The sequence below is a fragment of the Calonectris borealis genome, chromosome 2, assembly GCF_964195595.1.
Source record: "Calonectris borealis chromosome 2, bCalBor7.hap1.2, whole genome shotgun sequence".
Lineage (NCBI taxonomy): Eukaryota > Metazoa > Chordata > Aves > Procellariiformes > Procellariidae > Calonectris > Calonectris borealis.
This window is the reverse complement of record NC_134313.1, coordinates 166,462,864-166,476,160: the sequence shown is the minus strand read 5'-3', so window position 1 is coordinate 166,476,160 and position 13,297 is coordinate 166,462,864. Positions and strand designations below refer to the sequence as shown.

General features: G+C 43.3%; 1 protein-coding gene across 1 annotated transcript in view; it reads left to right on the top strand.

The window, feature by feature from the left end:
• CRHR2 (corticotropin releasing hormone receptor 2) overlaps positions 1–13,297 on the top strand; it is a 117,690-nt gene that overhangs the window by 27,254 nt on the left and 77,139 nt on the right. The window lies entirely within an intron of this gene.

The window sequence follows — 13,297 nt, the reverse complement described above, 5'->3', positions numbered from 1 at the left end:
ACTTTATGCTCCATCATGAACCATTCATACAGCTGCTGTGCTTTGCTTACGTGATTGCAACTCAGATTTCATAAGGTCACCAAATTCCTGAATAAATTCCAGGCAGTGAAGGCTCTGTGAGAAGAACATTGCTCCCCGCATTCCCACTTACCTCAGCAGAAATTAAACTAGAGGGAGGCTGCACACTGGGACTCATTTACCTTAACAGACTGTACAAATTGTCTTCTTGAGTCAGCTGTCCTAGGAGAACTCCAGCTTCGGGCTCCTTCCTCCTCTCTCCCACTATTGTGTTAATCAGATCATAGTGCTGTTCAATTCCACTGTGCTTTACTATGGGTAATAAAGTACAGTTACACCTCTCATTGTCATTGCCACCTCTCTGTGCGTTCAGTAATTATGGCAAGTGACTAATTGAATTCTGAATTTCAACTAAGAGGCAATTACTATAAAGATCAAACATCATTATCAGCTGGTGCCCTGACAGCTTTCCAGAAGGGGGTTAGGCAGGGAGCTTCATAGCTCTGTGCTCTCCTAGTCTGTCAGGCTGAGAAACAAACTGTGCTTCAGCCCTGGGTAATGACTTTCCACCTCCAGACTTAGTGCTTCGCAGAAACTCACTGCCACTGCAGAACGATGGGAGAATTAATGACCTGTTGGACTAACCAGCAGTGAGAACCTTTTCTTAGACTACACCTTTCTTACTCATGTGGTTTTTAGGTATCTACATAGGTGGATGTTCTCACGTGTTCTGGGCCATAGAAGCTTTCCTAGCAATTTGTGCATGATTCCTATGAACATTAGTTGGATGATAGCCTATGTTTCTTAAAACAGTGACACCATCCAGACTCAAGTGGGGGAAATCTTTAAAATAGACATAGGAGTGGTTGTTCAACATCAAATTACAGGCCCATCCAGGCCAATATTTTGTTTAGCCCAGACACCTAAATTTAGTTGTCTATATGAAGGTGCTTGTATGTGCTCTGGGTGATTAAGTTCCCCCTATTGTCAATCGAGATGTAGTCAGTGGAAGAACAATTCAGTTCCATGAAGTAAACGGCCACTGATCAGCTGAATCTCAGTCTCGACTGTGCTGCCTGCAATCACTAGGGGTCAATTCAATTGCTTAAACTTAAGAATCTATCACTATTTGGATGCCCTAGATTGAGTAGATGCCATGGACATCATGGGCCATCTCAAATAGTACGAGATGTTTGTCTAGCAGCATGTACATTATAACCTTAACTTACATATGAGCATCTGCATCATGACATCAGAATTTATATGTCTTAATCTTGAGCTCAATTTCATCTGTAGGGAGGAGTATAAAGATAGGGCAACCATGAAGAAAGATTGCTCTTGGGTGCTCTTTTAGTTTCCAGCAATCCAAGTTTCTGTGACTTTCTGAACTAGAGGTGATGTCTGTGCATGTTAAATGAGTGACAAATGTCTGGTCTTTCTTGTGGATGCTACTTGGCCTTTCAGCAAAGATTAATTTGAATAGGTGTGTGTGTAAGTGGTAAGCCCAGCATGAGTTTCAGATTTTTCTCTCACAACAGGTTTTTTGGGAGTCAAATTCCGGTTTCTGTTCAGCTGGAATGAAGAGGTTCAGTATTTTTTTGCCTTTTTTGCCCTTTTTTTTTTTTTTCATGTGCTGACAACCAGGTGAAAGGAAAAGGTGATAACCTGAGGAATAGTTCAATACAGGTTGCTTCATAATCTCCCTCTTTTATCTTTCTGCTTAAAGATACATGCAGGTCTGAGTTGAAAACCATTGGGTTCTATGTGCATTCACGTTTGCGTATGTGCTGTCTCAGGGAATTAGCTGCAAAGTGCAAATAGCCTGGGAGGTTGCAAATTCACCCTGCATCTTCATGTCAAGTTCAGCACAGTAACACAATACAGAAGAAAGTAACCTCCGTTTGTTTCAAAACGATGAACTTTGCAGGCTATCGCAAGGTACACTTTTAATTTCAGGTAATACCGCACTTTTTGACAGATGCTGAAAAGGAGGGATTATTTTCCTTTTTGCCCTTCCTTAGTGCTTTTGACACATGTGGCCCAAACTCTGTCATGTCAATCAGTATGAGGAAAAAAACTGTGCACTTGCATGTTTGTGAAAGCAGCATTAACTGAGCATTTATCAAATGGTAGTGAGCCTGTTCACTTGTCTGTCTCTCCCTGTCTTCTTGACGTTCCCTGAGCTGTTTCTGTAACAGAATGGTCCTGGCATTTCAAAACAAGAGTTTTCTTAATCACAAGCCATGAAATAGTTTCCTAAGGAAATTAATAGTTTATAGGGATAACAATTACAGATATGAATAATAATTCTGTTTTGTTGAATGATTAATAGAAGGGTTACAACAGGAGCTGTAAGGAGATGTGACAAAGAAAGCAGCTTCCAGGATAATTCCCCAATCATCCGTCTAAGCAGTGATCATTTTGGGAAAGGGCAACCATTTGGGGATTCCCTGCCACTGTCCACACCTCAATCCTGAAACAGTTTAAAATGAAGCTGTAAAGCAACAGAATGTGCATTGTCAAAGAGGTGTATTTTATGGAACAGTTTTTGTTAACCCTGGAGAAAAGAGCAAAAAATATTGCAAGAAATCGTGTTTTTATTTCCTGAGGAGAACTGTGTGGGGTTGACTTACAAGGGATTGGAAAGTCAAAAAGAATGTCTACTTTCTTTTGTGTATAGTTATTAACAAGTATTTCATTGAACAAAATTAAAAAGAGCCACTTTCTTGACAGCCCTGCGCAATTTAGTCTATGGGATCTTTCTTAAGGTTCTGAAATGGCAATGCTTGCTGCCAGGCAGCCCCAACCTAGGACAAGAGTGACCTGCTGAGCACAGTGGAGATACATCAGAATCAGAAACTCTGGATTGAGACCTACTTACGTCAGTAATGGGAGTGTGGAGAAAAGAGGTAGGGACACAGAGGCCAGACTGTGGGTCCTGGAATCAGCTGTTGTTAAGAAGGTGAAAGCATAGCCCAAGATCTAGCCACAGCTCAGCAGTGAGGCGCGTCTCAGAAATGAGAAACAAGGGAACAGCTGGCTGGCCCAGGAAGGAGATGCACGTAGGATCCAGGTCTCAGTACAGTTTGCAGTGGACAGGGCAACACACCAGGTAGGTTCCTAGCCAACCTGTCTAGAAGGCAGCCAGGGGTTGCCTGGAGAAGATTTAATAAAGGTTGATTCTTGGACCTCAGCATTTAGGTGAAAAATAGGAGATGGAGAAAGAGGTACAGACAAACAGAACTGTATACCTCAGATGCCCTTTTATACTCCTATAGTCCAGGAAGCATTAAACCTGCTCAGCTTGTCTAAGGAAAGTTGGGTTCAGAAGTGCTGTATACGTGGGTGAGAGGATCTGTGTAAGAGCGGGCACAAAGGTGTGGGCAAGACTATAACCTTTATCCAGATGCCTAATGGAATAGGCCTTAGGCTAGAAATCTAGAGAAATGTTTTTCTAAACTGGGAAGTCTGAAGAACTTCTAAACTTCTAAAAGGTTCTGTTCCTGCCTTTGCTTTTGACATGTTATATGACCTGGGTGAATCACTTGAGCTTTTTAGCAGATAGGAAATCAATACAGAAAGTGAGCATAATTAGACTGCTTGAGCTTCTCATAAAGCATTTTAGGACTTCTTGGCAAAGGAAAACAATAGAAAGCTGGGCAAAGTTTCTTACGTTTTTGAAAGGCTGGAGACACATCAGGTTGGTGAGCTAGACAGAGCTGAGGTCAGAAATATTTATTTTTCTAGGCGAACGTTTCTTGCCTGAAGTATTATTTATCTGCCTTCCAAGACTCTCTTATAGGTGCATTATAATTCTACATAAATGTCAAAAAAAACCCAACCATGACATCGAAAAAAACTTCTCTTTGCACAAAGCTTGGCTTTCAGGATGATGTTGGCAGATGTACAAAGTAATAAGCATTGGTTGGATAACCGTTCTTTCCTCTCCGTATTTTTGTCTGAATGTCCCTCATTCAGAAATAAAGTATGTGGAGAGAGATTTTTCTTTTCAGTCTCATGGACGTCTGACTGCTGTTACAATTATACCACTGTCACTTATGATTTCTAGAAATAGCAAGCAGTGTACTGGTGCATTGTGAATCCTACCTGGCTCTAGCTTGTCACTGCAACAATCAGAAGAAACCCACTGAATAGGAAGGATGGCACATGAATAAATAATTTATAGCCCCATGATTCAGTCCCTATTTTTAGATGCTTGGTGTTTTTCTGAGACTTTGAAAAAGGGCTAAGAATAGTATATACATGAAGTGACATATCCTTTATGCAACACAGGTTTTTTCTGTCTCATTTAATCTGAATCCTGTGAAATCTGAGTAGCCAATCTAAGGAATTTGTATACGCAGTTCCTGTTGGATTTACTGGGGATCATGACTGATAAGTACCCAAGAGAAAAATTTTTGCTTAACACCAAGCAAAATGTCGTATTTTGAACATTAAATGAATAAAAATTATTTGGAGGAGACACGGGGAGAATCTTGCAATATCCCAGTGATTAGGACACTCTGAAAGGAAGGAATCCATTGAATCGGGTTCAAGTTCCTCTTGAAGTCCAACAGTGGAAGGACCAGGTAATAGTACTCCATGTTGTGAGTAACTTACGGGCTACAATGTTCAACACTGGAATGGTTTGGTTTGGTTTACTCCTGTGTTCTTTGAAGTTTTCAAAAATTTTTCTTTTTGGGGGGTAAAACCTGGGCCCAATTTACCAGACTTAACAAGTGATTCTCATTGCCCCAAAACTGTGTATTTCAAAAATCATTTATTCAATTCAGAAAATGTCATCCAGCTTTAGGCCTGGCACTGAGACAAGACAGGTTTTCTCCACTGTCTCCTCTGATTTTAAAGGCCAGCATTTCACAGAACCTATTTTAATGTTGCATACCTAAGGAAAAACCTCATTTGTTCGTGCTTGCTTTCCATTGGCAAACTTAGTATAAATACCTTCATGTTGGAGGCACCATTGACTCGTTGCTATACAGCCTGCTTTGCTGTGCCCTGAAGTCAGTGTAGGAAAGGACTGGTAAGATGTGCTGAACAAGGCTAGTTGCAAGTTGGTATTCTAAAATTACAAGGTTGAACTCTGCCTGTGGTAAATATGCAGGTCTAACCTCCCCTGAAAAGGAAGGCAAGTTATTCAGCTTGGTCAGAGGGCAATACAGAGGCAAAAAGAGTTTAATAGTTGTCTTAAAAAGGAGGAAAACCAAAGTCATTTAGGATATCAGCAAAAAAAATCCCAGTGGAGAGATTTAACAGACTGTCTGAAATAGTTTTACAAAGCAATTACTAGAAATTCCTGGGGCTTACGCTTTTTAATCTGGACTGAACAAATCCTGTTGGTAGGGAGGTGGACGACATGACCCACTGTACTCTTTCAGTTGTTTGCTGCATCTGTGATTCTCTGAGATTGCCATAGTCACTGCTAACTCCACTTTCCAAAACTTTGCACTTTCCAGGGAGTTTGTTCAGTGGGGGTTCTGGTTTTCTGGTTGATGGACTCTTCATTTCAGCTTGGCTGACAGCTAACATGGATCAGCAAGCTGTCAAAGCAGTCAGATACCCTTAGCTGTGCGCAGCTCAGAACTTAAGAGACTGTGTTTTATTTATTTATTCATTTGCCTATTTATTGCCTTCACTCCAGTAGCAGATGAATTTGCCTCATTATTATAAGGCCACTCTGTGTGCATGGGATCCAGGACGAAAGGCATAAGTAGTTGGAGAAGGCAGATTTCCATTTTAATAATGACTGGAAGTGTAACTTTGTCAGAAAGCCATCTACATGAGACACAGCAAGATGACTAAAATCTTTTTCAAAACCACCTTAGTTCCAGTTGTCAAGGACAAGATCCATTACAGTAGTGCTTGCATGCAGTGTCTGGAATTGTCTTTCACCCACTAATGACTGGACGGATGTGGTTAACTTCCTGCTGAGAATTACATCCACTTATCTTTACCTTGTGCTCCTGTCTCTTGGTTGTTTCATGCTTCTAATGGACTTCTACTGACTAAATACAAACCTGCCACCAGGCCAATCTATACAGATTGAGTTAACACTACCTAAAAGGCTTTATATTCTTCAACAGGGTCAATAAAAAAAAAAAATTTAAAAAATGTCACTCATCAAAAACTCCTCTTTGCATCTTCCATCTGGAAATGCAATATCATCTGCTGTTGGAAATGAAATTAGGGTCAAGGTTTTACCTCTCAAACTGATGGAAAACATTGAACCTAGGCTGTGTTTTAAAGTTGTTCCAGGGCATAATAGTGTCCTCTTAATCAGAGAATCATGGGATGGTTGCAGCTGAAAGGGACCTCTGGAGGTCATCTGATCCAACCCCCCTGCTCAAGCAGGGCCACCCAGAGCCAGTTGCCCAGGACCGTGTCCAGACGGCTTGTGAATATCTCCAAGGACGGAGACTCCACAACCTCCCTGGGCAACCTATTCCAGTGCTTAGTCACCCTCACAGTAAAAATGTGTTTCCCGATGTTCAGATGGAACGTCCTGTGTTTCAGTTTGTGCTGATTGCCTCTGGTCCTGTCACGGGGCACCACTGAAAAGAGCCTGGCTCCATCCTCATTGCACACTCCCTTCACGTATTTATATACACTAATAAGATCCTCCCCCGAGCCTTCTCTTTTCCAGGCTGAACTGTCCCAGCTCTCTCAGCCTTTCCTCATATGTGAGGTGCTTCAGCCCCTTAATCATCCTTGTGGCCCTCCATTGAGCTCTCTCCAGTATGTCCATGTGTCTCTTGTACTGGTGATCCCAGAACTGGACACAGTACTCCAGAGGTGGCCTCCCCAGTGCTGAGTAGAGGGGAAGGATCATGTCCCTTGACCTGATGGCAATGCTTTACCTAATGCAGCAAGTTTTCCCAGAACTAGTCTTGTGATACTGGTACTGAGTGGCAGGGATGCTGAAGAGGATTATGGGCAAAGCTGTAAACAGAGTTTGGATGTCTCCCCCCTTATCAAACACCAGCTATCCTTCAAAATGAACAAATAAAGTCTGCTTTGCAGCAAGGGCGCACTTCTGGCTCCTGTTCAACCTGGTGTCCACCAGGACACCCAGGTCTTTTTCTGCAAAGCTGCTTTCCAACTGGGTGACCCCCAGCATATACTGGTGCATGGGGTTGTTCTTTCCCAGGTGCAGGACTTTGCACTTCCCCTTGCTGGACTTCATGAGGTTCCCCTCAGCCCATTTCTCCAGGCTTTCAAGGTCCCTCTGGATGACCCTCTGGCATTACCAGCCACTCCTCCCAGTTTGGTATCATAGAATAGTTTGGGTTGGAAGGGACCTTTAAAGGTCATCTAGTCCAAGCCTCCTGCCATGGACAGGGACATCTTCAACTAGATCAGGTTGCTCAGAGCCCCCTCCAACCTCACCTTGAATGTTTCCAGGGATGGGGCATCTACCACCTCTCTGGGCAACCTGTGCCAGTGTTTCACCACCGTCATCGTAAAAAATTTCTTCCTTAGATCTAGTCTAAATCTCCCCTCTTTTAGTTTAAAACCATTCCCCCTTGTCCTGTCGCAACAGGCCCTGCTAAAAAGTTTGTCCCCATATTTCTTATAAAGCCCCTTTAAGTACTGAAAGGCTGCAATAAGGTCTCCCTGAAGCCTTCTTTTCTCCAGGCTGAACAACCCCAACTCTCTCAGCCTTTCTTCATAGAAGAGGTGCTCCATCCCTCCGACCATCTTCGTGGCCCTCCTCTGGACGTGCTCCAACAGGTCCATGTCTTTCTTGTGCTGAGGGCTCCAGAACTGGACACAATACTGCAGGTGGGGTCTCACCAGAGTAGAGTAGAGGGGCAGAATCCCCTCCCTCGACCTGCTGGCCATGCTTCTTTTGATGCAGCCCAGGAGATGGTTGGCCTTCTGGGCTGCGAGCGCACATTGCCAGCTCATGTCCAGCTTTTCATCCACCAGTACCCCCAAGTCCTTCTCGGCAGGGCTGCTCTCAATCCCTTCATCCCCCAGCCTGTACTGATACCAGGGGGGTTGCCCCGACCCAGGTGCCTTGCACTTGGCCTTGTTGAACCTCATGAGGTTCACATGGGCCCACTTCTCGAACTTGGCCACGTCCCTCTGGGTGGCATCCCATCCTTCAGGTGTGTCAACTGCACCACTCAGCTTGGTGTCATCTGCAAACTTGCTGAGGGTGCACTCGATCCCACTGTCTATGTCACTGATGAAGATACTAAACAGTACTCGTGCCAGTACGGACCCCTGCGGGACACCACTTGTCACCAATCTCCATCTAGACATTGAGCCATTGACCACCACCCTCTGGATGTGACCATCCAACCAATTCCTCATTCACCAAATAGTCCACCTATCAAATCCATACCTCACCAGTTTAGAGAGAAGGATGTTGTGGGGAACCATGTCAAAGGCCTTTCCATGTCCACTGATGTAGTCACTCCATCACAGAAGGCCACTAGGTTGGTCAGGCAGGACTTGCCCTTGGTGGAGCCATGCTGGCTGTCTCGAATCACCTCCCTGTCCTCCATGTGCCTTAGCATAGCTTCCAGGAGGATCTGTTCCATGATCTTCCCAGGCACAGAGGTGAGGCTGATAGGTCAGTAGTTCCCAGGGTCCTCCTTTCTACCCTTTTTAAAAATGGGTGCAATGTTTCCCTTTTTCCAGTCACCAGGGCCTTCACCTGACTGCCATGACTTTTCAATATCATGGAGAGTGGCTTGGCAACTACAATAGCCAATTCCCTCAGGACTCTGGGATGCATCTCATCAGGTCCCATAGACTTCTGTATGTTCAGGTTCCTCAGGTGGTCACGAACCTGATCTTCTCTTACAGTGGGAGGGACTTTGCTCCCTCAGTCCCCGTCTTGCGGTCCATCCACTCGAGAGGTGTGGGAAGAGAGGTTGCCAGTGAAGATTGAGGCAAAAAAGTTTTTGAGTACCTTAGCCTTCTCCTCGTCCATTGTTACCAGTTTGCCAGTCTTGTTCATCAGGGGGGGTACGCTTTCTTTGACCTTCCTTTCTGGCTGACATACCTATAGAAATCCTTATTATTATTCTTTGTCCCTTGCCAAGTTCAGCTCCAGCCGAGCCTTGGCCTTCCTGACCCCATCCCTACACAACCGGGCAACATCCCTATACTCTTCCCAGGATACCTGTCCCTGCTTCCACTGCCCGTGCATTTCCTTCTTGCCCTTTAGTTTGAGCAGCAGATCTCAACTCAGCCATGCCAGTCTCTTGCCTTCCTTTGCTGATTTCTTACAGCTGGGGATCGAGAGCTCTTGTGCTCCATGGAAAGCGTCCTTAAAGATCTGCCAGCTGTTCTGCTCCCTTGTCACTGGGGGCAGTTTCCCCGGGGGTCCTATTGACTAACTCCTGGAACAGCTGGAAGTTTGCTTTCCTAGAATTCAGGGTCCTGACTTTACTCTTCGCCCGACCCATATCCCTCAGGACTGCGAACTCCACCAGTGCGTGATCACTGCAGCCCAGGCTGCCTCCAATCTTGACGTCACTGATTAGCTCACTTGTGTTGATGACCAACAGGTCCAGTATCGCATCCCCTCCGGTAGGGCTATCTATTACCTGGCTTAAGAAGTTATCCTCAATGCATTCCAGGAGGATTGGATCTGGATTGCCTACAGCTTGCCGTGCTACTTTTCCAGCAGATGTTGGGGTGGTTGAATCTTCATGTAAGCACTTGCAGTTTTGAAGCAGTGAGTTACATTGGATACTAAGACTTATCACAGTCATCCAAATTCAGTGGTTTCTAAATAGCAGAAAAATCAGTTGGGGTGACAAATATTGACTGTTGCTGCTCCATTTGCTGGTTAGACACAGCACTGAGGTCTTCTTAGGTGAGTCTCTAGCAGCATTGTTAATAAAGTGTAACATGTTGGGGAGGAATTCATTTTGCATGAGTTTAGATGGCTGAAAGTCACACTTCTGTTCTGGGATAAACGTCCCTGAGCTTATTTGTGAAAAACTGCTCACATCCCATGCAAGTTTTCCCAGAACTAGTCTTGTGATACTGGTACTGAGTGGCAGGGATGCTGAAGAGGATTATGGGCAAAGCTGTAAACAGAGTTTGGATGTCTCCCCCCTTATCAAACACCAGCTATCCTTCAAAATGAACAAATAAAGTCTGCAGGCTTCTCTCATGTCCTTCCATGTCAAATCAAAATCATTATCCATCATTATTGGTGTGTGGGCTGTTTGGGGATACATTGCTCCCATTTGGGTTGATCAGCTTCTCTTTATTTAAACAACAGATATCCTGGGGTTTCTTAAAAATCTTGTTTGCCCCCAAAACAGACAGAGTTGTGATTATCATGCTCAGTTTTTGGATAAATGCAACACTGTATTTTTCTTCTCCATTCAAGGAGCTTTTGATCTCCATCTTGGAATTTCTCACTTGCTTTTAAATTATTATACTCCACTAAGAAAAAATCAAGTTCTATATAGTAGTATGTGTGTGTATGTGGGTATGCATATACAAACATATATAAGTGAGACATTCCTGTAGTTATTTGATTGTTTCTCTGACGTTATTCAGAGAAGAACCATAAAAAAATAGACTGAGCTGGGCACACCTTTCCCAAAAGCTGGAGCGAGGGAGATTTGGCACCATACTGCTACCTACAGTACCCTCACCACACTGCTCATTCCTGAACACTCACCAACAGGAGGTCATTTCTGAAGACCCTGTGAAATCTGCAGTGATACAAGTTCCCTGCTCACTGGCTCTTAAGGACTATTTAATCTAAGAGCGAACAGTGACACATTGCTAACAAAGACTTTATGAAGTGGGTTGGAACAGTGTTGTTCGCCAGGTCTTTTCAGCAAGCATTGCTTTTACAACAGCTTTGTACTTTGAAGATTTGCTGTTCTTGCTGTGGGTCGCTGGTTGTAAGGAATAGGGCTTCCCAGTTCTATTCCTGCCGATGCTTTGTTACAGTCATGCTCAGATCTCTTACCTACCTTTTTATCATGTGATACAAAGTTTTTCAGAAACGGAGATCCCTTTTACATCACCTTAGAGCCCATGAGAACTGCAAATGTTGGTACTTCTACTGTCTTTGTGTATGTGTAGCTATATTGTGTATGGAGCTGAAATGTTGGCTGGTGTGTAGCATCAAGGTCTGGCACTGGGCTGTCAAAACAGCAGCCACCACTACAGAGCAGGAGCGGTAGTGGAAGGTATTGCAGTACGCTGTCTGAGGGGCTCTAATTGCTGCATTTGAGTCTGGGAATACTGCCATTGCTGTCATCGGCTTTATTGATAGAATATGACTATGATCAGCATGACTGAATCATGCCTTAGAGGAAATATTAAAATGAATATGTTATAATGGCTGGCCTGGAGGGGATGAAATATGTTTTCTGGAAGTTAGCAACCTGAGTGACAGTCTGAGCACTACTGGATATTTCTTTCTATTCAGGGAGTTCCCTTTTACCTCTTGCCTGGCCCCATGGTTAAGCAGAAGCAATCAAGTGCCACAAATGTTGCTAATAATCTACAGCAAAAGGAAATCAACATTTTCAAAGTCAAAGAAGAGGCCATAAACTGAAGCATAGAAATGAATATTGGATGATATGTCAAAAGCTATGTGTATAATGGCTGTGTGTTGCCTGTGTCATCATGAGTCATCTACTGCTTATTATTCATTTGCATGAAGATTAAATCTGCTTGTCCGGTTGTATTATATGAGTGCAAGTGCACACAGAGCTCAAATAACTGCAAGTTATAACCACCAAAAATCTCTTTATTTTGTGTATCTATTCTTTAGAATGAAATCAGTGAGGAAGGAGAAATTATAAGAAGAGAAAGTATACTGAGTTCTTCAGTATGCCATTTGTCTAAGGAAATGAAAATTGGCACAGGTTTGTTTTTTTTTTTTTAAACTAGGAAAAAAAGAAATAGTGCTAATAGCTCTCATTAGCTATTGTTGCCCTAGAAAGATCATGTAACTGTTCTTTTCTTCCTGGGTGTTCATTGTTTGTTTCTACAGTGGAGTTCTCCATCATGACTCTTCCATTTTCTCCTTATTTTTCATGACAATCATTAAGAAAAACTGAACTTAATCCAGCCTCTTTCTGTACACAGTGCTTTAAAGCAAAGGGCAAGAATGCTTCCAGCACAAAGCACATTAATCCCAGTTCTCACTAGAAAACCAGGTGAGAAGGAATATTCTTCAGCATGTTCAATCACCAAAGAGATTATAGAAGTCTCTTGGTAAGATCACTGACTCTTGGTTTCCCTCTCCTCTTCCTTTACATACTCTAAAGCTGGGGGACAAACATCTTCCATTGCTGTCTTTCGTAGAACCAATGTATCTGTCATCTTTTTGGCATCTCTTTGCTGCTTTGATGACTGCTACAACTCTGCATGTCCCAGTGACTCAGCCTGTCTCCGAGTCCAGTGTCTGTTATTTCTTCATCTTCTCTGTGCTCCTTTTGACAGTAAGTAGGGATGCTATGAAGCAGCTGTTTGCTGCTATGAAAAAGAGTAAGGTGATTATTTGAAGTTGCCATTATTTTATCCAGGGTCTTCTGTGCAGAGATATACAAGAACACACAGGAAGTTCAGCACATGCCAGATGTGACTGACTGTCTGTGAACGCGGTGAGCATCTGTCCGGTGCATATGCGATTGGTCCAGTGTCCCCAAGAAATGCTGGACTCGCTTACTATATGTCATGGGATTCATCTGCGCATGAACAAGACCTGCTTCTAGATGCCTACAGTGAGGCTCTTACTCTCTAATGTTACCTCACTCACTAAATCAGATATTTCTCCTTTAAAGCACTGGGTAAAAGATCTGTATTTTGTTATTAAAATAGATATATGAAAATACATTCAGTATGATTGGAAACTTGTTTCCATGTGGCTATTAGAACTAATGCTGTAAGGCATTTGGAGGAAAGAAAGAAGACCTTTGCTTTGGGGTATAAATTACTTATGACTACTAGAGTTTGGAATGAGATTCCCAGAAGTCAGATCTACTTGCTGCTTTTGTTTCCGAGAAGCGGCCGATACTGGAGGAGATTCTGGACTAGAGAAATTCAGAGTGTGATTTTATCCTCCTCTTGTTCAAATACTCATCATGTAAGAGTCTGGTGTGACAGCTCATAAACCCAGATCACTGTTTCTCAAAGAACTGCTTTGATGTGGGTGTTGTACAGGATTCCTGCATTTGCACTGAAAGAGAGCTCAGAGGCACATTTTATGGCTCCTAGTATTCTACGTGGAGGGGTTACACATCAAAATGGAGGTGGAAATGGA